The following is a 25,571-nucleotide window of genomic DNA, read 5'->3' as shown; positions in this document are numbered from 1 at the left end:
TGATTCCCTTTTCGGAAGGGCGCCGTTCTGCCTCCCCTTCCAGCTTCCTGCATTTCTGCTCGGGTGGCGAGGCCGGCTCTGGACATGTTTGTTTGCTCAGAGACAACCGATAAACGGGGACTGCCGAATTGGGACAGGCACGCATCCTTCAGCGGCTTTTTCCTTTGGGGTTGGGTGGCTTTTTAGAACGTGTCGCAGCGAATGCACCGAACGAGCGGAGCTTTCTCGGTATTTTAGATGCTAGCTAACAGATTAAAACTGTACGTATTTAATTCGAGACATTCTGCAACCACTATTCGTGTGTATGTAATAACAAGCATGCATAATGGTGAATGTATCCGTAGGAGGCGTGCGGAGGTGCCGTGTCTGCCTTGCAGATATTTATGTGACCGCTTTCGGGTACTTGGTACCCACACGTTTGTTTTCTCTTTGTGATGGCAAAATGGTTTTTTAAAAAATAATTTTTCTAGAAATGAGAGTGCTGGACGCTCCTGGGTGCATTTTTTTCAGTTTGTCAACTACAGTTTGTGCCCCTCATCCCTGGGGAAGGAAATCCAAATTGATGATCAACCTGTGTAGCAGGAATGCCTCCTACTACTCTTGGCATTTGTGCTCTGCAGAAAAGCGACAGGGATGGGGGCCAAACCAAAGTGCTTGGGTTTCTACTAAGGAAGCAAGAGAACATCTGGGGAGGTGTAGGGTGTTTAATCTTGCTGCAAATAGTGTCTTCTCCAGAGATCATGGGCAGCTCTTCCATCCCCAGTTTGTCTGTATGTGCCTCAGCCCAGCTAGCTGGCTTGTGTACTGCAGTCCTTCCATCTCCTTTCACATGTGGATTCTATCAGTGTAAACATGCCAAAGCACATCTGTCTGTACAACTAATACGATGATCCAAGCATCATTCTTTAATTGGCTTTCTCAGCTGTTTGCCCCCCCCCTTTGCAGTCTTGTTCTGCTCTGATTTCCAGATCTAAGTTGCCCTAAATAGAAGGCTGCTTTTACCACTAAGGCAGAAGAAGGGTTAATATGCAGTAGCAGAAGAGTGGTGTGCTCTGGGGCATTTTTAGCTGCCTCTGGAAAAGGTGTAGGGGAGATAATCAAAACCTGGCTAACTATGGGCTTAAGCTTTGGCAGGTGCCAGAAGTAGAGGTGGAAAAACAGCTCTGACTTCGAGGCAGGATGGAAGAAATTAGAAGCTTTCTTCTTCCTAACGCAGAAGAGAACAAAATTGCCCAAAATGATGTGGGCTCAATAGTATCTCAGAGATCAAATAGAGGTGCTTGATACACCTTGTGAACTGCTGTATTTTTTTTTGAAGTTTTTGCCAGATGGGTATTAAATTAAAAAATACTCTTATTAATAGAGAAATGTTCATGGGTGAGCAGACAGCTCACTATAACTGCTGTGAACAACTGAACACATACATTCAGAGAAAATGTGGCGTTAACACTGGAAAAAGGCACATTGTAAGACCCCCCAAAATTATATATTTGCCTAAAGAAAAATAAAAGAAATGACAAACTTTTCTTTTGTGAAATGGCTACATAGGTAGGAGCACCTTGTGAAAACCAGCAAGTTTATTTAGCTTTTTTTGTCTCTTAAGACAAAAGTGCTGGAAATAGAAAAGGTGAGGTGGGGATTCTTGCTGTAAGGCATTTGGTCTGCCAAGCACTGATTTGGCTGAATATAGTCCCCCTCTGTAAACTGAAGTAGGAGATCCATAAAAGTCCCAAACATGGATGAGACTGACTCTTCACTCTAAACTGAGTTATACAAAGAGATCAAACGGTAAAAATTGAAGTAACTTGTGGAATAAAAGCTATTGGAAATGCTGCAATGTTGTGGTATTTTCAGAAGTAGGACTGCTCCCCCCCCCCCCCCGCATCTGAATTAAACTGGGGAGGGGTACACTTAAGCCAGAGGTTACAGGATTGAAAGTTCCATTGGCTCAACTTGCCTGTTGCCTTGAGCCATGGTAAAGTTATACTGCCTTGGGGTCAATGGACTTGAGCTTCTTTTCTAAGATGTAACCTTCCTTGCTGGAAGACACCTCAGGGTATGTACAGTAATTTTGTTGTTGTTGCTTGAAAATGTAGCAAAGGAGCGAGAATGCAGCTTGCAAAAGTAAACACATCTAATGCTGTGAAAATGTGGGTCAACTTAGATGTATAGCCACTAAGCTAGCAATATGTTACTTCTGTATAAAGTTCCTAACAGTTGCTGCTAAACAAGTGTTAGGCATGGTACTAGTAAACTATTTGAAGGTACCGTATTTATCAGAATTCCCATTCTCTCTGCTCCTTCGCAATGGATATGTGCAATCAACACCTAATACCAGGAGTACGCAGCCTTCTCAGCATTTCTTTTCCTAATTTAGCTGCACAGTCTATAAATGCTTTGATTGTATTTTGATTTGGAAATTTTCTTGTTTGAACAAAATCAACTCCACAGCACAGGGGAGGAAAAGGAAATGGCTGCTGTTAAATAAGTAGAGCTGATGTATTAATGTGAGGGCTTCACAGATCAGAAACTCTTGAGGGCTGCTTCCCTCTACATGGCAAGTCAAAGCAGCCTCTGGGGCTGAGATGCAGAAATGGCACTGGGATCTTAAGAGGGGAGCCGGAGAGATGGACTGTTGCAAAGCTCCTCACACCAGAAGGCTGATTTATATCAGCAAGTGTGTTATTGCTTAAAGGGTTGTGACTCGGGATCTGCCTTTTTGTACAGAAAGACAGCAGAAGACCTGCTTACATTTCTTCTCGAGAGAAGTTTTCTCTAGCCTGTTCAAAGAGACTTTTTTTCTTCATGAACACCCTATCCTCCCCCACCCCCGCACATAGTATCGTAGTCAATAAGAATGGGTGGCTATCAGTGAATTAAGTTACGCCTCACCTTTCTATATCATACTGTACAGAGGCAGCAATCGGGTATTGTTTCTAGTCTATTATCCCTGTTATACTAACATTTGTTACTAACAGACCTTGTATGACAGCCGACAATACAATGGAACTATTTTATATTTAATGTGACATTTTTAATTGTTGGAGAAAAAACTTTAATCAGTATAAATATTTGCTAAATTCTTTCTTATTCAAAGTCTTTGCTTATACACAGCTTTAGTTGGTACTGTCTGATTATTATATTGATTTCAACTTAAAATTTATCCCAATAAGCACAGTTACTAAGAGTTTGCACTGTTTAAGGAAAATTAAGTAAATATGAATTTAAATTAAAACCTAGGATTGAATTATAGGCTGAAGGTGCAGTCTCTCTTCCCCAGTACCATTCATAGAACTTGATTTGGTAAACCTATCAAATGATATTTTAAAAGAGTCCTTCTCTGCCTAAAGCTACCTTCAAAACCACAACCTCACACACAAGACATCCTATAAATCTTTAAAGGAGTTAGATCCCTGGGTATATTTGCCTGCCTGCCTGTCCTTGTAAGTAACTGGGAAATACCTGGTTTATTGCTTTTCTGCATGAAACCTGAACCATTAAAAAAATTACACATATGTATTGCTATGGGGAAGCTCTTAATAGCCACTCTTCATTACCTGACATGCAGATACTTAGCTGCACAAAATCATGCATCCTAGCTTTTGATAGATGCAATACTGCAGGTACCTTGCTCATGATCATATATGTCCATCTCTCTCTGGAGCCTTATTTCTAAAGCTCAAATCAAATGAGGCCAAGAATTGCTTTAATATAGTTTTGCTAGATACACAACCCATTGGACAAACATTAAACTTGGAGAATATTTATTTATTGTAGTATGAGGAAGTGTATGTGCAAGTCTTCTTGTCCGCAAACAGAACCCCTTATTTTTCAGGGGGATGAGTAATAATGTTTACAAAAGTGGCTTACAGAGACCCAGATTCTCCAACAATTCCTCCAATCAACTGAGACCTGGATGGCAGTGGCATCTTCTCAGCTTTTTGAGTGCCAAAGCCAAGAATTCTGCAGTTGCCAAGCTTTGAGATGCCCCCCTACCCACAGCAGTTTTATGAAAGTCTGTGTCAGTACTGGACAGCTTCCCGTCTGTCTTTGAATGATTTTGCGTGTGTGTGTGTTGCTACTTTTTTCACCAGGTGCCTTAGCTGAAAGGCAAGCCTAACTGGTCTGTACTCCGGTGCTATGGTCTGGACAGTGCTGAACCTGGCTTTCCTTTTGTCTTGGCTGTTAAAGAAGTAGTACTACCTATTTCCTTCTCTCCCAACCAAAGCTGTTCTGCAGTTTTCTAGTGGAACAGCTAGAGATTTTGGAATGGTGGACTAATGATTACTAGTCTGAATATTTCCCCCCATATCTCTATAAAGTCTCAATCCTGCAAACGCCATACACACACTAGCCCTTATAGAGCTAAAAGGTATGAGTCCAGAGATACCCGTTACCTGGCATAGTATGCTCTTGCTGCCAGGCTGAGAAAATGGTGAAGGAAGAAGGTAAGAGGTCCTCTCAAAAAAGTAAAAAGTCTGAAGTCTTTAACCGTTCCTCCTCTCCTAAAAGAGAGCCAATGCTGCAGGAAAACATTTGCTCATCGTGCTGCTTAAGCCAGCACACTTGAATGATATTCTTCCTGGAAGTGCTTACTGCTAGCTGGAGCTGTGCTGTGTGTTCACTGTATCCTATCAGTATCCACCAATCCATTGCGAGTGCCTTCAGAGCTGTCTGTTAAGATAGTTCAAAAGCCTGCTTTTCCCAATAGGGGTTGGAGAGTGTGTGTACAAGTGCTTTCTGGGATAGCCTGGCATTGCTGTTCTAGTTTCTTCAAAGACAGTAAGAAATAAAATATTTTGTTGTTGTTTCTTTCTGCCCATTTGTTCAAGAGGCAAATACTGCTCTTCCAAGTTTCTGGCTAAAAAAAATCCTATGCTAGTGTGTCTCCCTACAGAAGGCAGAACCAGAAGCACTATCCCATCTTTCCTTTACCGCCAAATTGTAGATCTGTATTAATTTGTCTTGACATAGATTTCAGACATCAGAATCCTGAGTGCATTTCTTAATTAAAATATGAATAATGCCACAATGTGAAAGAGTCAACTAAGCTTCAGTCCACTGAGGGTAAATTAGAGGTACACATGACAGCTCTAAGGCAGATAGGGGGTTGGAGTGGAATGCACCTCTGTAAACTATTACTGGGCTGAGTTCAAGGTGTTGGTTTTGGTATATAAAGTCCTTTATAGCATGGGACCAGGATACCTGAAATATTATACCCTGTATATACCCAATCACTGTGCTCTGTGGGTGAGGACCTCCTGCAGACCCCAGCTTATGGGATGCCTTCCTCAGAGAGGTTTGCCTGGCACCAACACTCCATGATTTTTTAGTTGTAGGTGAAGAAGCCCTTCCTGTTGTCACAGGACTTTTAATGACAATCTATCAGGTGCTCTAATTTTTCCACCAAACTCTCTTTTGCTGTGTTTGATGCCATGTTTAAATTGTTTTGGCTACTGTGTTTTGTTGGTTTTAGTTTTGTTTGTTTGTTTGTTTGTTTAGCTTCCTGCTTTGTAAATTTTCTTTATTAAATATTAAAAGTGTTATTTTATTGTAAATTATATTTTGGTATTTTATTGTCTATGTAAACTACACATGAAATGAAAAGCACATATAATGGGTGTTCCATAAATAAATTATTATATATATATATATTAAAAAAATTAATCTCCTTACCATAGAAGCAGAAGTTAGTAATAGCCTCCAATTTTCTATGGACATTGCACTAACCTCCTTTGCATCACTAGACATCTGCATATTTATTATTTTAAAATTTTATTTAGGACATATACTGAATTTCTCATTCAAAAGCCAATGTGGGCATTTGTAGGTCCTATTCTCTTCAACGGACTGTTATGTTGAAATTAGACCGCAATCCTAATGTGGGAGTTATCAAGGTAGCTTAACGCCCTTATCTGAGCTTGAGCCATCAGCATAAGTGAGACTGGAGGAACAAATGATGTTTCCATCTGTTTCCTGGTTGTTTTTAATTGTGTCCAATGGAAGGGGAAATGGTGGGTTGGTGGGAGTTTAGACATACTCTGAAGCATGTTTAAATCTCCCAATTTGAAGGTATGGTAGGGGAGTGGGAGGGTTTAGAATTCTCTAGATCTCAGCCACTTCCCAGAAATCCTCCCCTTTAAAAACTCTTATGACATCAAGTGGGCTAGAGCTTCAGAGGAGCCATCAGCACTGGAGAGGAAGGCTCTGACATCAAAGGGCCTCCCAAGAATCAGAACTGCACACTTTTCGTTATTAGGTGAATTTTATGCAGTGGGGTCCTGCAATTCTGCAACCTGACTGTCCCTCAGTTGTTATATTCCTCCTATACATTACAGGCATGTTACATGAAGAGTGAGATCTTCACACTTTTCACTGCCTGAGCCTATGACAAGCACCTACTCTGAGCAGCTGCATGTGTTGCTGGTCCTCTAGGCTTGGGTCTTCTGCCCATGGTTGACAGGAAAGGCTGGATGACTCGGCAGCCAGCATCAGGGTAGTGGTGAGACAACAATGACATCTTGTCTAACTGGACTTGCAGGGTAAGAGGGCCATCAGGTTTTCACACTAAGCATCAAGAGAGGAGCACTCACAGAAGTGAGCTTCAGCCACACTTGTTTTCATTCTGCAAAGTAGAATCTGTCTGCTTGGAGTGTTCATAATGGGATAGCAACACACAGGCATCAGGATCTGCTGCATGGGATGTTTATTCCTCTTGTTTGAATGGTGATAAGAAAAAGTGCCCAGAGGGGGCAGGGAAAGCAAATGCTTTTGGCTCCCAGTCACACTGGAAAAAGGGGGATGGAATGGTAAAGGGAACCCTGGTGTTGTCCTTAAGTCACTCAGTGGAGAGAGAGGAACAATCTACTTGAAACTCTGATTGAATCTTTCTGAACAGTGAGGTCTCCCAGCTGAGTCTGCATGAGTAAGCGTCTGCCAGAATCACAGGATTGGCTGAGCTTTATGTGAAGGCTTTGCTGAAAGGCTTGTTAAGGAAGCACTGCTGACCAGGCCATCCAATTGCATCATGCTTCAGAAACGAAATGTGCTGCAGCTGGGAGTCACACATTGGTGGCTTCCGGCAACAGAGGGATAAAATAACCAACTCTTTCCCACCCTTGGGGCCTGTGCCTCAGAGAATCTCCTGCACTTCCACCCAGCAGCTAGAGCCAATCTAGCAAGGAAAATGAAAGCACTTTCTGCTGCAGGCTGTGTGAAGTGGGTTGGAGGGACAGGTCAGTTACATCAACTTTCCCCAAAATAAAAAATGCAATTATTTATGTATTTATGAATGGCCTTTGGCAAGTGTCAAGGTAATTTGCAAACAAAAACAGTTAAATATAATTGCAATTTAAAAACAGCATAAAATGAACATTTAGGGCAGAGGTTTTTTTTCATCCAGTGGATGTTAGCCTCATATTGCTTTTGTTATGTATCCTGTGGTGTGGAGCTTGAGCCTGGCAGTGTCTAAGATGCTGCAAGATTCTTCACATGCAAAGGTTCTGTGCTTTCCACTGAAATCCAAGGAAGCACAGGAAACACATTTGGTTTACTAGCACACTCTCTCCCATTAACCCGGTCCTCTACTAGTTCACAATACTGGACTACCTGGTACAGCAAGCCACCTCTCCATGATGTACCCAATAGCACTGGTGACTTAAGCTGCAGTCCTTTACTCACTTGAATACTGTAAATGTTGTTGAATTCAACAGGGCTTACTTCTAAGTAGAATTACACTATAAACCAGTGGGTTTTGAAAATACTGAGGTGACAGTAAAATGGCAAAATGAAGAAGTGGATGCTTGCTGGGGCCTCTAGTATAAGGTGCATTAACAATTGTGGCTCTGGGGACCTGGAATCATCCTGTTCTGAAGTTGTATTGAACAAGCACCTTCATCTCAAAATGCTCTGGGTTTCAGGAAAAGTGCTTTTAGCAGCCCTCCAAGCTCTTGAGTTCCCTGGCTTGAAAGTATCTCCTCTTTTCCCTCAGCCTCCTTGGGGAAAACTGCTAAGAGTGTTTAGTTACAAGTATGGACCTACCCAGCAACACACTTACTCCCTCGCTTCATCTTGCCTAGCAAAGAATTAAAATGCAAATCAGAATTGACGGGCCACATTTAAAAGAGAGGAGTCTTCATATCTGATTTTTTGTTTACTTGGGCTTTTAATTTTGCATGTGAATTGGGACCCCTACAAACTGGAGTTTTCTTGCTGGTGTATTCTGCAACATGTCATCCAAGCAATAATAGTGTATTAGTGATGGATATATACTAGACCATCTGCACATAATTCTACTTTATTTGTAGAATGCTTCCCCAATGTTACTGTGTTATTGCCATCTGGAGGGGGGAACTCTTGCATTATAGTTCACACTATGTCCTTTCAAATATATTTATAGGAGGGGAGTTATTGGTTTTTTTGTTCTTGTTTTTATGTATTTTGTGTTCTCATTTTGTATTTTTATGTTGTGAACCACCTTGTGATCTTCAAATGCAGGGTGATATACAAATTTGATTAATAATAATAATAATAATAATAATAATAATAATAATAATATAGCACAACAAAAGCAGGTCATAAAACCCCTGGAACATTTGTGGTATGAAAAGGTACTGGATTTCAGTAGGAAGCCATAGGACATGCACCTATTCCAAACAAAGCAGTATGATCACCCTGAACCATTTGAAGGTGGAAACAGTATTGAAAGCCAGGTTGCATGTAACAGCCCCAATATTATTATGAATGCACAATTTAAAACATATGTATAGCACCTCCTCCTTGCAGATTGCTCTTCTTGCTCCCCACGTCTGCACATACAAATTCCTGCTGACCAAGATCATTGTCCATAAGGCTTTCCTGCACTAAGTTATTAGTGTGGCTGCCCCTTAGTATTGACTATATGCATGTGCAAAAGGATAAATCACTTCAGGTCTCAAAGGCTTCCTTTATCACACAAGCCATTCCTTGAGCAATAAAGAAAATCCTATACCTCATCTCTTGCACACAGTGATGCACATCTTCTTTCAGCATGATACATCTGTTGTGGGCTTGTTGGATTTCTACAGTATTCAGATGGTAATACTTTGTACCTGAGGTGAAATGGAGCCCTTCTCCAGAACAAGAGCATTTTCACTGTTGATGTGACTGTTCCCTGCAGGCAGTCCAGGGGGACTTCTAGACCCCAGAGGAAGTGAGGGAAATCCTAGCAGGTCCAGAATATGGAAGGAACCACCCATGCAGGTACCTTAGTTTTTCAAAGGGTCATTTATCCTGGGAACCATGTGGCAAGGTTTAGAGCTAGCACTGGAAGCTTTCCCTGGGCACTTGGGCCCACAGCCAAAACATGCAGCTTAAAGGAAATGTAAAAGACACAAGAACCTAAAACTGTTTATTTTAACTCTCAGAAAGGCAGGGAGATGCTGGTGCCTCTGGATACTGCTGGCAGCCTAAGAAGTCAGATTCTTGGGGGAAAGGTTATAGCAGCTCATTAGAGTGCCTAATAAAACTGTCTACAGATGTTCACTGCCCATCCTGATACTCTTTGAAAGAATAGGACCTGAGTAGGTCCCAGATAAACCTGAATAGCATTTCATCACTCATGCAGCATTCCTTAGAACTGCACTAACAGAATCACCATGATTACAGGGCCCAGCAAGCATCCTGCTATGTGCTGACTGAATGCCACCTGCAAATATTGGTAGAAAGATGGTGGAATGTTGGTGGTCATTAGTTATTACATCCAATATCAGTGGGGCTTATGAAACCCATCTTGCACACACACTGCCAACATTAATAATAATAATAATAATAATAATAATAATAATAATAATAATAATAAAAAAATTTTATTTATATCCCGCCCTCCCCAGCCGAAGCCAGGCTCAGGGCGGCTAACAACACTAAAACAGTGCAACATTATAAAAACATTATAAAAATTAATTAAAATCAAAATTGATGGCAACCATAAACTAAAGTTTTGTAAAGATTGCCAAAGGAGGGAGTCAGGCTGCACCCTGACCAAAGGCCTGGTGGAACAGCTCTGTCTTGCAGGCCCTGCGGAAAGATGTCAAGTCCTGCAGGACCCTTGTCTCTTGTGACAGAGCGTTCCACCAGGTTGGAGCCGCAACCGAAAAAGCCCTGGCTCTAGTTGAGGCCAACCTAACCTCTCTGTGGCCTGGGACCTTCAAGATGTTTTTATTTTAATAATAATAATAATAATAATAATAATAATAATAATAATTTATTATTTGTACCCCGCCCATCTGGCTGGGTTTCCCCAGCCACTCTGGGCGGCTTCCATAAAAACCAAAAATACACTAAAATATCACAGATTAAAAACTTCCCTGAACAGGGCTGCCTTAAGATGTCTTCTGAATGTCAGGTAGTTATTTATTGCTTTGACATCTGATGGGAGGGCGTTCCACAGGGCAGGCGCCACGACCGAGAAGGCCCTCTGCCTGGTTCCCTGTAGCTTTGCTTCTCGCAATGAAGGAACCGCCAGAAGGCCCTCGGCTCTGGACCTCAGCGTCCGGGCAGAACGATGGGGGTGGAGACGCTCCTTCAGGTATACTGGGCCGAGGCCGTTTAGGGCTTTAAAGGTCAACACCAGCACTTTGAATTGTGCTCGGAAACGTACTGGGAGCCAATGTAGGTCTTTCAAGACCAGTGTTATGTGGTCTCGGCGGCCGCCCCCAGTCACCAGTCTAGCTGCCGCATTCTGGATTAATTGTAGTTTCCGAGTCACCTTCAAAGGTAGCCCCACGTAGAGCACATTGCAGTAGTCCAAGCGGGAGATAACTAGAGCATGCACCACTCTGGCGAGACAGTCCGCAGGGAGGTAGGGTCTCAGCCTGCGTACCAGGTGGAGTTGGTAGACAGCTGCCCTGGATACAGAATTGACCTGCGCCTCCATGGACAGCTGTGAGTCCAAAATGACTCCCAGGCTGCGCACCTGGTCCTTCAGGGGCACAGTTACCCCATTCAGGACCAGGGAGTCCTCCACACCAGCCCGCCCCCTGTCCCCCAAAAACAGTACTTCTGTCTTGTCAGGATTCAACCTCAATCCATTAGCCGCCATCCATCCTCCAACCGCCTCCAGGCACTCACACAGGACCTTCACCGCCTTCACTGGTTCTGATTTGAAAGAGAGGTAGAGCTGGGTATCATCTGCATATTGATGGACACCCAGTCCAAACCCCCTGATGATCTCTCCCAGCGGCTTCATATAGATGTTAAAAAGCATGGGTGAGAGGACGGAACCTTGAGGCACCCCACAAGTGAGGGCCCAGGGATCTGAACACTCATCCCCCACCACCACTTTCTGAACACGGCCCAGGAGGAAGGAGCGAAACCACTGTATAACAGTGCCCCCAGCTCCCAGCCCCTCTAGACGGTCCAGAAGGATGTTATGGTCGATTGTATCAAAGGCCGCTGAGCGATCCAGCAGAATTAGGAAACAACTCTCACCTTTGTCCCTAGCTCGCCGGAGATCATCAACCAGCGCGACCAAGGCAGTTTCAGTCCCATGATGAGGCCTGAATCCCGATTGGAAGGGATCCAAATGGTCCGCATCCTCCAGGCGTTCCTGGAGTTGTTCAGCAACCACGCGCTCAATCACCTTGCCCAAGAAAGGAAGATTTGAGACTGGGCGATAGTTGGCCATACTGGCTGGGTCTAAAGATGGTTTTTTAAGAAGCGGTTTAATGACCGCCTCTTTCAGCGGATCTGGGAATGTTCCCTCACAGAGGGAAGCATTCACCACCCCGCAGAGCCCATCGCCCAGCCCTTCCCGGCTTGCTTTTATTAGCCAGGATGGGCAAGGATCCAGGAGACAGGTGGTTGGTTTCACGCGTCCAAGCAGCCTGTCCACATCCTCGGGGGTAACGGATTGAAATTGATTCCATGCAACTTGACCAGACAGAGCTCTAGCACTCTCCCGCCCCGGCACTGCTCCCACGGTGGTGTCTAGCTCCTTCCGAATATGAGTGATTTTATCTGCAAAAAACTTTGCAAAATCGTTGCAGGAGATCTTGAGGTCTTTACAAGGCCCCGGTGGTAAAGGTGGTTCCGTTAAATTACGAACCACCTGAAAGAGTCTCCTGCTACTATTTTCTGCAGATGCAATAGAGGCGGTGAAGAAAGTCTTCTTCGCCGTCGCTATCGCCACTTGGTAGGCTCGACGTTGAGCTCTAACCTGTGTCCGGTCAGATTCGGAGTGAGTTTTTTGCCACCGACGCTCTAGCCGTCTCAGCGATTGTTTCATCGCCCTCAGCTCTGAAGAAAACCACGGAGCTGTCCAGGCTCCATGCAATCGGAGAGGGCGCTTCGGAGCCAGACAGTCGATAGCCCTGGTTAACTCCGCATTCCAGCGGGTCACCAGGGAATCAGCTGAAAGGCCATCAACATGGGATAAAGCATCCCCTACCACTCTCTGGAAACCATTTGGATCCATTAAGTGGCGGGGGTGGACCATCCGAATTGGTCCCACCTCCCTGCAGAGGGGAAGGGTCGCGGACCGTAAGTTCCTCTGTGGGGCATACCAGGAGAGGCGGTCCCGTAGGTACGAGGGTCCTAGGCCGTATAGGGCTTTGAAGGTTAAAACCAGCACTTTAAACCTGATCCTGTACTCCACCGGGAGCCAGTGCAGCTGGTATAGCACCGGATGAATGTGATCTCGCAGCGAAGACCCCGTAAGGAGTCTCGCTGCGGCATTCTGCACCCGCTGGAGTTTCTGGGTGAGTCTCAAGGGCAGCCCCATGTAGAGCGAGTTACAATAATCCAGTCTGGAGGTGACCGTTGCGTGGATCACAGTGGCTAGGTCAGGGCGAGAGAGGTAAGGAGCCAACTGCTTAGCTTGGCGGAGATGAAAAAATGCTGCCTTTGTTATAGCTGCAATCTGCGCCTCCATGGAGAGGGAGGTATCGAAGATTACACCCAAACTCTTAACGGACTGTGCTGGCACTAATTGCACCCCCGCAAGAGATGGGAGTTGCCCCCTCAATCCCATATCGTCCCCTCCCAGCCAGAGGACCTCTGTCTTCGAAGGATTTAACTTCAACCGACTCCCACGTAACCATCCAGCCACAGCTTCCAAGCATCTGATCAGTGTGTCTGGGGCCGAGTCAGGATGGCCATCCATCAACAGATAGAGTTGGGTGTCATCAGCATACTGATGGCAGCCCAGCCCAAAACTCCGGACAAGCTGGGCGAGGGGGCGCATAAAGATGTTAAAAAGCATCGGGGAGAGTATCGCACCCTGGGGCACTCCACACACCAAGGAGTGGCTGGATGACAATTCCCCCCCAAGCGCCACCCTCTGTCCCCGACCAGAGAGAAACGAGCGCAGCCATTGAAGGACTGTGCCCTGGATCCCCACGTCGGCAAGGCGGTGGTCCAGGAGTTCGTGATTGACCATGTCGAAGGCTGCTGACAGGTCTAGAAGAATCAGCAGCCCCGACCCGCCTCGATCCAGCTGCCTGCGGAGATCATCTGTTAGGGCGACCAGAGCCGTCTCGGTCCCATGACCAGCGCGGATGAAGAGGTACATCTTGTCTTTGTGCTCCATACATCTACCCCAAAAGCAATATAGCTAGGACTACAACTTCCTATCACTGCTGAGATACCCACAAGGAAACATATAATGTAATCAATACTGAAGGCAATACATTGGTTGGTATGGAAGGAAGAGGCAGACAACACTAGAAAGGGTAGGAGGTTTCAAGAGGGACAAACAAGGTTATATGGTGAGAGATAATTCAGCTGTTGTACACCCATTTATCTCCATCATTAAACTACAACCTAGGCTTATATGGGTGGGCTCTATATGAAACAGAGCTGAGCCAGCTGAAAGCAAAAGGTGGCAGATCCCTAGAGGAAAACCAGCAGGAACTAGGGTGTATACAGTTTAAGACAAATCTGCCCTAAAAGGATAATGAGGGTGAAATTGTTTATGATTGCTCAAATGTGGAGAGGCACCCTATAGGTGTTTATAGGCTAATACAATAAGTTTCTGAGCCATGGTGAGTGAGCTGGAGTGCTTGGTCTTAGAGGAGAGCAGAAATATAGTGAGCATAATGGAAGTCTGGTGGAAGGGAGAAAACCAGTGGGACATGGTTATCTTCAAATACAAATTCTATAGGAAGGACAGAAAGGGTGTGCTGAAGGTAGTGTTGCTCTTTATGTCAAAGAGGTCATATGAATTCAGCACACTAGAAATTGCAAAAGGGGTGGACTCCCCCACAAAATCACTGTGGATGGTAATACCAGGCTTCAAAAGTAGTTTAGTACTGAGGATGTACTACTGTGCCCCCAATAAAAATGCCTAGGATTAACTTGAGGTGGAGCATGACACCAATGAGAAAGCCAAAAGAGGAAGTGCTGTAGTAATGGGTGGCTTCTATTATCTTCACATAGATTAGATGCATGACTGTTCGAGTAACTACAAAGAAGGAAAATTTCTAGATACCCCCAAATACTGTGTGCTAGAATAGTTGGTCATGGAACCAGCCAGCCAGACAGTGACTCTGGTCTTAATCCTAAGTGGCACCCAGGACTTGATGTGAGATGCAAGTGGTATTGAATTGGTTTGGAACACTGATTATAATACTATCAAATTCAACAAACAGTGGTACCTCTGGTTACAAACTTAATTCGTTCCAGAGGTCCGTTCTTAACCTGAAACCGTTCTTTTTTTTTTTAAATAGTATTTACTAACATTTTAAAGACTACAAAAGAAAGAAAGAAAAGTTAAACAAAACAATACAATATAATACAAAAACAAAAACACAACACCAACACCAACACCATAATATTAAATTAACAAAACAAAATAAACACAATTTAAAACACATCCAATAATTTCAGTATCTTGTCTTTCATTCCCTTGTTTCAACGACCTCCTCACACCTCCCTTTTTGTATTCCACTTTAATTAACTTAATTAACTTTAATTAACAATTAACCTGAAACCGTTCTTAACCTGAGGTACAACTTTAGCTAGTGGGGCCTCCCGCTGCCACTGTGCCGCCAGCGCACAATTTCTGGTCTCATCCTGAGGTAAAGTTCTTAACCTGAGGTACTGCTTCCAGGTTAGCGGAGTTTGTAATCCAAAGTGTTTATAACCCAAGGTGTTTGTATGTTTAAATGGAAAACTGTTGAGAAAATCCAACACCATCACATTTGACTTCAAAAGAGGTGCATCTGAAAAATGAGGTGACTGGTAGAAAGGAATTTGAAAGAGAAAGTAAAATGGATTAAATATCTCCAAAATATCTGGAGGTTATTGTCAATAATAGAAGCTCAGCTAGAATGTATAATGCATTCAGGAAAGGTAACACTAAGGCCAAGAGGATGCCAGCTTGGTTAATGAGCCAAATCAAGAAAGCTCTTAGAGATAAGATTGCTTCCTTCAGAAAATGGAAACCTTGTCCAAATGGGGAAACATACACACCCCTTTTCATCCAACTAGTTCTCACCAATCCCTGCCTAGTTGTTATGCTCTTCCAAAATCAAATCAGAGACAGTAGGTATTTTCCCACTCACCAACCTGGCAATCATTAGTTATAACTACCTAAGTTATTGGGGATGGAAGACAAGGCAGAAGGGGAGACAAAGTGCAAGTATGGCCCCATCTCATCACCTGATGTCTCTGTCCACTACCATAGCACCCTCTGCTGATAACACCAAGTCATACAAGGTGATTAAAACATATCCCCAAGCTGGGTGAATGGGCATTAAATGGCAAGTGTGTTTCAATGTAAGCAAGTGTAAAATGATAGAAATTGGGGTAAGAAAAATCCTACTTTCATATATACTATTCTGGTCTTAACCGACAGTGACAACAAATCGTAATGTCGTGACAAATAGCTGAATGACAATGTATGCAGCAGCTATGAAACAGACAAATTAAGAAAGGAATCAAAATAAAACTGTCAATATCTACGGTGCAGCAACTCTTGAAATACTGTGTACAGTTCTGGACACTGTGCCTCAATGATGTTGCAGAGCTGCAAACAGCAAGAAAATGATCAGTGGCTGATCATTTCCTCAAATTCTTATTTGAGGAAAGGTTACAATATCTAAGGCTTTTTACTTTAGAAAAAAGGTAAGTAATAGGGGGCATAATCGATGTGTAAAATTAGGAATGGATTTCTTATAAGATTAGAATGCAGGGCCACCCAATGAAGCTGAAGATTCAAGATGCACAAAAGAAAGGGCATCATCACACACTGAGTATTGTGGGCCCAATTTTATGGAACTTCTAGAAGAGGGTGGATGGGTCCCTTTCCTGTTGAGTATGTGACACCTAATGAAGACTTTTTGTTCCATTGGGTATTTTAATTGAATTCTGATTTTATCGCTTTAATTGATTTTTATTTTCACTGCATTGATTTATTTGTGTAAGCTTGGAGACTTATCATAATTAAGCTGTATATCAATTGTGAAAAATAAAATTATGGAATTTGTAATGACAAGATGTGGTGATGTTCACCAACACAGATGGCTTAAAAGCAGGGTTAGACAAATGCATGGAGAATTAAGCTATCAGTGGCTGTAAGACATGATGGCTCTTTTACCTCCAGTATCAATGCCAGTATGCCTCTAAACACCAGTTGCTGGGGACCACAAGTGGGGGTGGGGGTGGGAATGCTATTGTGTTCATGTCCTACTTGTGGATTTCCCATAGGGATTTGTCCTCATGGCTATATTGTTGCCTATGGGAAGTTCACAAGCAGGACATAAGCGCAATAGCATTCTCTCACTTGTGATCCCCAGCAACTGATGTTCAGAGGCACACTTTGATATAGATAGCATATAGCCATCATGATTAGTAAAAAGACCTAGCACTATGGTCCCATCTTCTTTTTAATGACTTGTTATCGACAAAGAGACAGAGTGGCAATCCTCCCTAACTGTGAAAATGACAGAGTTCATGTTTCAGTCTGTTCTACCCTAACACCTCTTCTGAAGATTTTTTATGAATTTAATTGTGGGAGGGGTGGATAAATGTGAAATGGTGGCTCACGGTATTATGAGACTTACTGCTTTAGAAAATTTGATGATTTGTTTACTTATGTATTAGTAATTGTATTTTACTGATTTGTTAGGTGTTGTTAAGGATTATGTTATTTTGTGGATTTCTCTCTCTACCTGTTGTAAACCATCTTTTGACTCATGGAAAGGGTGGTATAAATAACTAACGATATGTATGAAAATGTTATACCGTCCTTCTATTAAAATGACAATGGTGGTGGATGGGATACAATACATTAAAAACTCAGCAGGAAAAAATGAAAATTGCACCACGTGCTTCCTACCTGTTGGTGTCTCTTGCACTTCCTTTCTAGGCTCTTCTTTTCATGCGTCTTTGAGATCCAGATGGTAGTAAGGAGGCCCAGAGTCACCAAGTGGGCACGAACAGTTTGATTCTGCAGATTAATTGACTCTTTGGTGAATTTCTGTATGAATTTTTTCAGACCAATCCCTTTACTGTTTCATAGCATCTTTTGGTTCTGGTAAAGTCTAATAAATCAAAGATGAAGAAATAATTTCTGCATCTGATTGTCCAGCTGATGGATGAAGCACAGAGTCTGCGATTGAACTCCTCTCCAGGTAGGTCCTTGGTAAAGACTCTTCCATCCTAAAATAAGAGAAGACTACATTGGCTCCTTGAGATGGGAACTAAACACAGCTCATAAGTTTTTTTACAATCCAGCTCCCTACCTACAGTATATGTTTCAACCCACTGAGAATATAATATACTGCCATTCCATGACCCCTACTACCATATAACTTTATTTCTAATGTGTCTTAGATTATCCAGGGATGGATATATGTATAATACATGAGACCAGTGCATTCCCTGTGAAAAAATATTTCTCTGAAAGGACATACAATGGGAGCCAGCTAGTGCAGCACCCAGGAAGAAGATATTGATGGGGTTTTAACAGCATGCAGAATATGGAAAGAAGAGTCTAAAAGTCAATAGAACATGTTTTGTGCTCCAGCACTGTAGGAAGGAAGCAGTTGTAGGCAAGAACCTCAGTAATCTGAGAGCATTGCACAATTTGCAAAATCTGAATTAAAGGACCAATGATTCAGAATTTTATTCCATTTTATGAAATACTGAATGAAAGGTAAGTTTTGGTGCCATAAGTGGTAAGTGTCTGATTCTTCCAGTTATGATGCATGCAAAAAAATCCCTGCTAAAGTTATTAGCAGAGCCACTCATCTCCTTACCAGGTTGTGGCCCAGATAAGCCACCCTTTTGCGCCTCCTGGAGCCCCTCAGCCTAGTTTATAGCCCTTCTGCTACTTCTTACTTGAGACATTCAATAACTGTCTCCTCTTATTAGCAGTTTTATCAATAAGGACTCAGCTATCGACAGACTGCAACTTGAAAAATACAGCCCAACTGTCCCTGGAAGAGCATCTGAGGACTGCTCAGCTTTTAAGGTCTCATTGCGTAAAAGCTGAAGTGAGTTCTTACCCTTCTAATCTTTGTCCCCTATTCCAGCACTGCAGGGATGGTCCACACTGGCTTGTGGGCATAGTTCAGGCTGGGTTAATTAAGCATATTGAGCCAATAACCTTCCATGTTAGGATAGTGATATTCATAATTTAATGTATTGCTGCTGAAACATTAGCCTGTCAACAAATGGCACCATGCCACAGAAGTCTTAGTGCTGACCACCTTTCAGTAAAATGAGTGTATTGTTAAAGCAGGCATAAATCATTTATGGTTATGGCTCTATTGTCAAACTGTACCTGCAGATAAGCAGTAACTTGGGTAATTTATTTTGCCTTTTGGAGATTATTTTCATGATTTTATTATCCCATTTTATGATTCATAGGCACTGGCCAAATGCCATTTTGTGCCTTTTCAGTGCTTTGCTGCTATTCTGTTAGTCATCTTCAAAACAAGAGGGAATCTGGCATCAGCACTGTCACAGTCCCACCAGCTTCCAGCACAGTTAGTGGAAATCCAAGCATCTTATTGTGGATACACCATTCCATTCAAAATACAGGAAAACAGTTGACAAGGCTTTATTGGAAAGGATGGTGAATGGAAGAAGTTTTAGATTGGAAACCTCTTTGGCTAGAGATCTGTCAAACCTGTTCTTTGTACAGCCCTATGTTTATGATATTTAAACACAAACAACAACATAGATGGGGTGTTCTACAAGCTTTCAGCCCACCAGTTGATGAATGGATTCATGTATAGACCAGGAATGAAACCTCAATTGGCTTTTGGAGCACTCTGGCAATTAGCTGCAAGATTGCTGATGTTTCTTCTTCTTCTTCTTCTTCTTCTTCTTTTTAAATTAATCCTGCTCTTCAGCCAAAAAAGGATCTGGAGCAGCTAATGGAACACATGAGGGAATGCACAGGATTCAGAATATGAAAACAAGCAACAGCAGCACTAAGCAGGCATCACAGCATCCAGGATTAATGTATCCAGGAAGGGGAACCCGCAGCTGATCATTTTCAGCAGAGGTTGAAGATTGTGGTAAATCTGTACATAGGGTAGAAGACTTGAAATGTTCTGTGTCCTGATGCTTACATAGCATCTGAAGTCACCCTTGTAAGATGTTGTGGTACTTTGCTTGTCATTTATTTAGTTTGTTTATTTAAACAATTTATATACCACTTAATCACAGTAATCTCAAGTGGTATACAGGAAACCAAATACAATAAGACTCAAATGAGTTAAAACAATAAAATCAGAATTTAATTTAAAATAGTCTTATTAAAATTTAATTTAAAAAGTATTCAGTAAACACTGGGAGTTCAACAGGAAGGGGGCCTTTGTGACCTCATCTGAAAGGAAGTTTCATAAAATTAGGCCCACTATACTGAGTGGGCAGCTCCTTGTGGATACAATCTGTGCATCTGAGCCATGGGGGACCACCAACAGTGACTACCCCAAATACTTCAGTAATCAAACAGGAATATGAAGAATCAGGCAATCCCTGAGGTATCCTGGATCCAAGCTGTTATGGGCCTTGTAAATAAGAACAATGAACCTGGCTGGGTAGCATACAGGCACCAGAGTTATGTGTTGGCAATAGTCTGTCCCAATCAACAGTCTAACTGCAGCATTTTGCATAAGCTAGAGCCTCCAGACCAGGTCCAAGGGTAGCCCCACATAGAGCACATAGCAATAACTGAGTCCTGAGTGAATCATAGCAGTCAGACTATTCCTGTCCAAGAATGGTCATAGTTGGCATACCAGCCATAGCTAGTAAAAGGTGCTCCTAGTCACTGAGGCTACCTTGATCCTCCAGCAACAAGGATGGATTCAGGATAATTCCCCAACTCTGAACATGTTCTTTCAGAGGGAGTGCAAACCTATATAGAACAGGCAACTGGCCTATCTCCTAGACGTGGGGACCACCAACCCTCCATCCTTCTGTCTTCCCAGGGTTCAAGCTCAGCTTACTGGATCTCAACTCCACAACTGTGCCCAGACAATGGTCCAGATTTTGCACAGTATTTCTTGACTCAGATGTTATGGAGAAGTAGAGCTGTGTGTCATCTTTGTACTGATGACACTTTGCCTCCCAACTCCAAAAGAGTGCACCCTGTGGCTTCATACAGATGTTGAACAAAAAAACAAAAATTTGAAATAGATGATAGAAAGAAAGAACCGCATTGAGAACAAGATTGCACGCAGTGGTACACTGCAGTGCAAAGACCATTAAACCAAAAAAGCTATCTTCTAATGCTACTCATTGGAAACACCTTGTAGGTAGCAGTAGAACAACAGTAGAAAAATGCCCCTGATACCCAACCCACAGAGCCAGTCCATAAGTATACCATGGGAAGCGGTATCAAAGCAGACAAGAGATTAGGCAGAAGCAGAGAGGCACTTCTCCTGCCCCACTCTCGATTCAGGTCATTTATCAGGGCAACCAAGACTGAGTCTAAATAATTATTATTATTTAATATGTGACATTTTAGTGTATTTTTCATCTCTGTTGGAAGCCGCCCAGAGTGGCTGGGGAAACCCAGCCAGATGGGCGGGGTACAAATAATAAATTATTATTATTATTATTATTATGAGTCAGTCCCAAAACTGCACCTGAATCCAGACTGAAACAGATCTAGATAATTCATATGCTCCAGGAACTCCTGCAACGGCTCAGCCAGCATTCTTGTCACCACCTTCCCCCAAAAGGGGTATTTGCAACCAGGAAGTAGTAGTTATATACCATGGAATCTGGGGTGAGCTTCTTCAGAAGTGGACACACTACCATCAGTTTAAAGGCAGTAGGCATCACACTGTGTTGTAAAGAATGTGTTCACCATACCCTGGAAACATCCAGCCAACCTCACTCCCCACGACTAGCTTTCACCAGCCAAGATGGGCAGGGGTCAAGAGAGCAAGAAGCCAGTTGCATCATTATAAGAGTCATGTCCACATCATCATAAACTGAAATTGATCCCTCAGAGCATAGGAAGGCACTGCATTGGACACCTCAGCTGGAACACCAATGACAGTGGCATTGAAGGCACTATGGAGCTAAGTTACTTTATCCTCAAAGTGTAGTGCAAATTGATCACAGCATGCTGCTGAGTGCTCCAGAGGCCCATCCACTACTTCTGATACAACTAGCCTACAGAACACCTGAAACAACTCTGCTGGATGGTTCTCTGAGGATACAATGAAGGTAGAAAAGTAATTCTTCTTTACCACCTTTACTGCTGCTTGGTAGGCAGAGTTATGTGACCTAACAAGCATTCGGTCATCTTTGGACTGAATTTTCCACCACCTGTGTACTTGGGAAAGGGTGGTGAAATTGGGTGCATAACCTCATTGGAAATAAAAAGTTTGTCCTTATCTGCTACCATGAGCTTCTCTGTAGCATTCTCAGAGTATCTACTCACTTGGAAACCTCTCAGCTTAGGAGGTACTAGACTGATGAAGTTGGAATGAACTTCCATCTACTCACTAATGTGCATCTGATTAACTTATATAAACTATTAGATGCATGATCCTAACATATTTTCCATGAGCTGCTGATTCCATCAATATCAGTATAATAAATATCATCCACTTTAATAGTTATTGTATTCTTGTGTTGGATAACTCATATATTGTAATAATCTCTTGTGTTATGCTGATTTTTTTTAAATGCTGCTTTGCAAACCTCTTGCAATAATTCCATGGTCCCTCAAGGCGTCCACAGCTCACTGGCTGGAAACCACTGAACTAAAGAATACAGATATTAGTGGTGTTGCCAGAAGATTCCCCAAGCCACTGGATAAAGTTCATATCCACTGCTGAGGAGGTTCAGGGTTGACTATCCAATTTGAGGATCAGTGAGATCTAAGCACACAGCCATTCAGGATATGGTTCAGCATTATAATTACCTCATCACCTCTTCCCAAACTATTGAATTAAGCCTAATCTTTCTGGGCAGGGCAGGACTGTTAAATTTTACCAATAAGAAGGGACAGTTATTCACTGCAAGTCGAAGAGAGAATGAAAGGAACAAGAAAAGCAAATTATATAAGCTCACTGTGAGTACAATAAATTTTAGAAATTAGGACTGTTTCACACAGGCAAACATTGGTTTGTCACTTAGGCTACAAACATAACAGGGAGCTGCAGCCAATCCTGATTAATGTACCTGTTATCAGTGGCGTAGCGTGGGGGGTGCAGGGGGAGCCGGCCGCACCGGGCGCAACATCTGGGGGTTAGGGTTAGGGTGCGCAAATCCATGGGTTAGGGGGCGCAAATTACTTGCCTTGCCCCGGGTGCTGACAACGCACGCTACGCCACTGCCTGTTATGGTACACATGCTTGTCACAGTAACTTTTTGCATCATTATGTGGTACACTTAAAGCATCTTAGATGCACACTTAAGAAATGTCACCTGTGTTGTAGCTCTTGCACAAGTTGTCACATTGATCATCATGCGCTATAAAGATCAACATTCCCAAAATATTTTTTTGACCTATTGCTCAATAATGCATCTTATGCAATTCAAAATGTTTTTGGTGATGATCCACTGAACCTTGACTGAACATAGAAAAGGCTTAGAGCCAAAGCCAGGGTTGTTCACTTTAAAACTGCTCTCGTGGTCTGGAGAGTGTCTCGGGCAGCAGGTGCCAGGAGAGATCTCCGTGCCAAAGACTCTGGAGAGGCACTGCCATCCACAGGAGACAGTCCTGGGCTAGACAGATAACATCATATACTGCATTGGATTTCAAGGCAGAAGAAAGGTGGGGTAAAAATGAAAGAAAGGACTGTCTGGGAGGGACCACAGATCTCCCTTGCCAACTATGACTACATTTTGTGCTGCACAGCCAAAAGCAGGAGCAACCATTACTCTCTTAGCTACAGCTACAAGAGAGTTAAAGCTGAGGTTTCTAAATTGCTCTCTTGAGGTCTTATTACTTGTTGATTAGCTCCTTTTGGGGACTGCATCAAACCTTCTACAATAATAAACACTCCCTTCATTGGGAATTCTGTAACAACCTCAGCTGCCCTGCAGCCCTCTGTCCTCGCCTGGAAAAGGCAGCAACATATGTGAGAATTGCTTCCCCTTTTGGGTTGTGAGTTCTGGAAGTGGGTGGACATATTGATCTGTGGAATATTTAACAAGCTTATTGAGAGCAGATATACAAGTGCCAGGTTTGTATACTTTCATATTTAACTTCTCAATCCTAAAACTCTAAGCAGAAACAAAAGTGGTCTGTGTACCTGTGGGAAAGCATTTAAGGTAGCTTGGTCCTTGGCTGCTGTCAAAAACAAGCTGCTCTTTGACAAACCAAGTTCCACACTTGTGTGATGCTGGTCTTGAGCAGCATCACCCCTCTGCTCTAGTTAGTTAGTGTTACAAGGAAAAGAAGCAACTCTGGAGAATACTGTGGATGTGGATCAGAAAAGATGAGCAGAACTGGTAGGAGGTCCTACCCTGAAGATTTCTAAGTAAAATTTGGCCTTCAGATTGGCAAAAGCCAAAGCCATGCCATTGAAAACTAATTGTTTTGCCGAGATGACTTATGCCATTATTTGGATTACACTTACAATTCTAAAAGAAAGGGGAAGGAAATACAGAATCTCAAGCACAGGGGACATTGTTTTCCGTTTCTGATATCTGTGTTTCTCTCCAAAACAGGGCATGGGGCCTCCCTAAAATCCTCTGTAATGAATTAGCCTGAAGTTATCTCAAGTCATTGCCTCAAAAGAGCCAGCTACCTGTTGGAAGAGAGGTCTGATCGATGCGAACTAAAGCAGCCGTGCGTGAGCTGTTACACAGTGGTTAGTATTGATCAGAGCTAAAGGCTGCCGATAGGAATGTAGAGGGAACTGACAGGCGGAGAAGAGGAAAGGAGGAAACTGCCTTCGCTGGTGGCAGTCATACAGAGGAAAGCCGATAAAAAGTCAATTCCACTTAAGTTAATAGCTGCTAACTAAATATTTTGGGGGGCAGAGCCTTCCCTCTGTTCCGGAAGTGAGACATCAAGCAAGAGCTGGGCATCGACAGATGAGATCACAGAAAGAGTTGTGATGGCCAGTTGAGCAGAATGAGAAAGACGGAGGCTCCACACAATCTGCTAAGCCAAACCTTGCTGTTGTGTATATCAGAGGGAAGAAGCAGAAAGGTAGCAAACAGCATGGGACCATGGGCATCTGCAGGATTTTTTCTGGGATGGAAGGCACAAAGTAAAGATTCCAGAGTAATAAATATGCACATGCGTGCGCGCGCACACACACGCACACACACACACACACACACGCACACACACAGCGAGAGAGCTGATCTACCTTTTCTTAAAGTTCTGGCGATTGAGCAATAGTGAAAGCCAAACAGACCTGACCTCTGAGAAACAAGCATTCCAGTCTACCCCTCAGTTGTTTTTCATTTAGTAGACCCACTGTGCTTCTACAGATAGACCTGGAATCCAGATATATTTCCATCTATGACTAAAACACTTTATTATTTTGCTGCCTTTTTTTTTACTCTCTCCAGCCCCTACTGTTGCTACAATTACGTTCTCAGCTATGCCCCCTGCATTTCCCTAAAAAACTCAACACATATCCCAGGATCAGCAGTGGACGACACAGTTTTGGCATACACTATTCTACCTCCCTACAGCAAAATGGGGAGCAGGGGGTGGACTCACTGGACTACTTTGCAGGGCTGGCATAACCTGTGCTCTCTCAGCCATCACTCCATGCCCTGCAATATGGATATGATAATAAAGGGCTTTGTCTGCATTGGAACTGGCTGGGTAATTTTTTTAATGTTCACAAACACCTGGGAGGAGGGGGAGAATTATCTTTTTTATATGAATAATATTCAAATTAATAAAAATTAAAATGCCCATCTTTGCTGCTATGTTCTGTTTTGGGGTATCTTTTGCCCAATCACAGCTACATTAACATCCTTGATACCTGAATTGTTTTCTGTTGAGCAGCAAACATTTCTCTCCCAGAGAGGACCAGCAGAAAAAGGGGAAACTGCCTCCACAAATAAACCCAGGCATAGGCAAACTCGGCCCTCCAGATCATCCCTGACCACTGGTCCTGTTAGCTAGGGATGATGGGAGTTGTAGTCCC

The 25,571-nt window shown here is 43.0% G+C and overlaps 1 protein-coding gene across 11 annotated transcripts in view; it reads right to left on the bottom strand.

Moving 5' to 3' along the window:
- ZFHX3 (zinc finger homeobox 3) overlaps positions 1-25,571 on the bottom strand; it is a 340,568-nt gene that overhangs the window by 169,981 nt on the left and 145,016 nt on the right. For 9 of the 11 annotated variants that reach the window (XM_079989142.1, XM_079989141.1, XM_079989138.1 and 6 more), the window contains one exon: positions 17,315-17,637. The exons of 1 other annotated variant lie outside the window; for it this stretch is intronic. The gene's annotated coding sequence lies outside the window, so the exon portion shown is untranslated. Of the gene's footprint in view, positions 1-17,314; positions 17,654-25,571 lie in introns of all 11 variants that reach the window. One more of the 11 variants, XM_079989144.1, reaches the window with a different exon arrangement.

This window comes from Podarcis cretensis, assembly GCF_951804945.1.
Source record: "Podarcis cretensis genome assembly, chromosome: 8".
In the NCBI taxonomy this organism is placed as follows: domain Eukaryota; kingdom Metazoa; phylum Chordata; class Lepidosauria; order Squamata; family Lacertidae; genus Podarcis; species Podarcis cretensis.
This window is presented reverse-complemented; position numbering and strand designations above follow the sequence as displayed.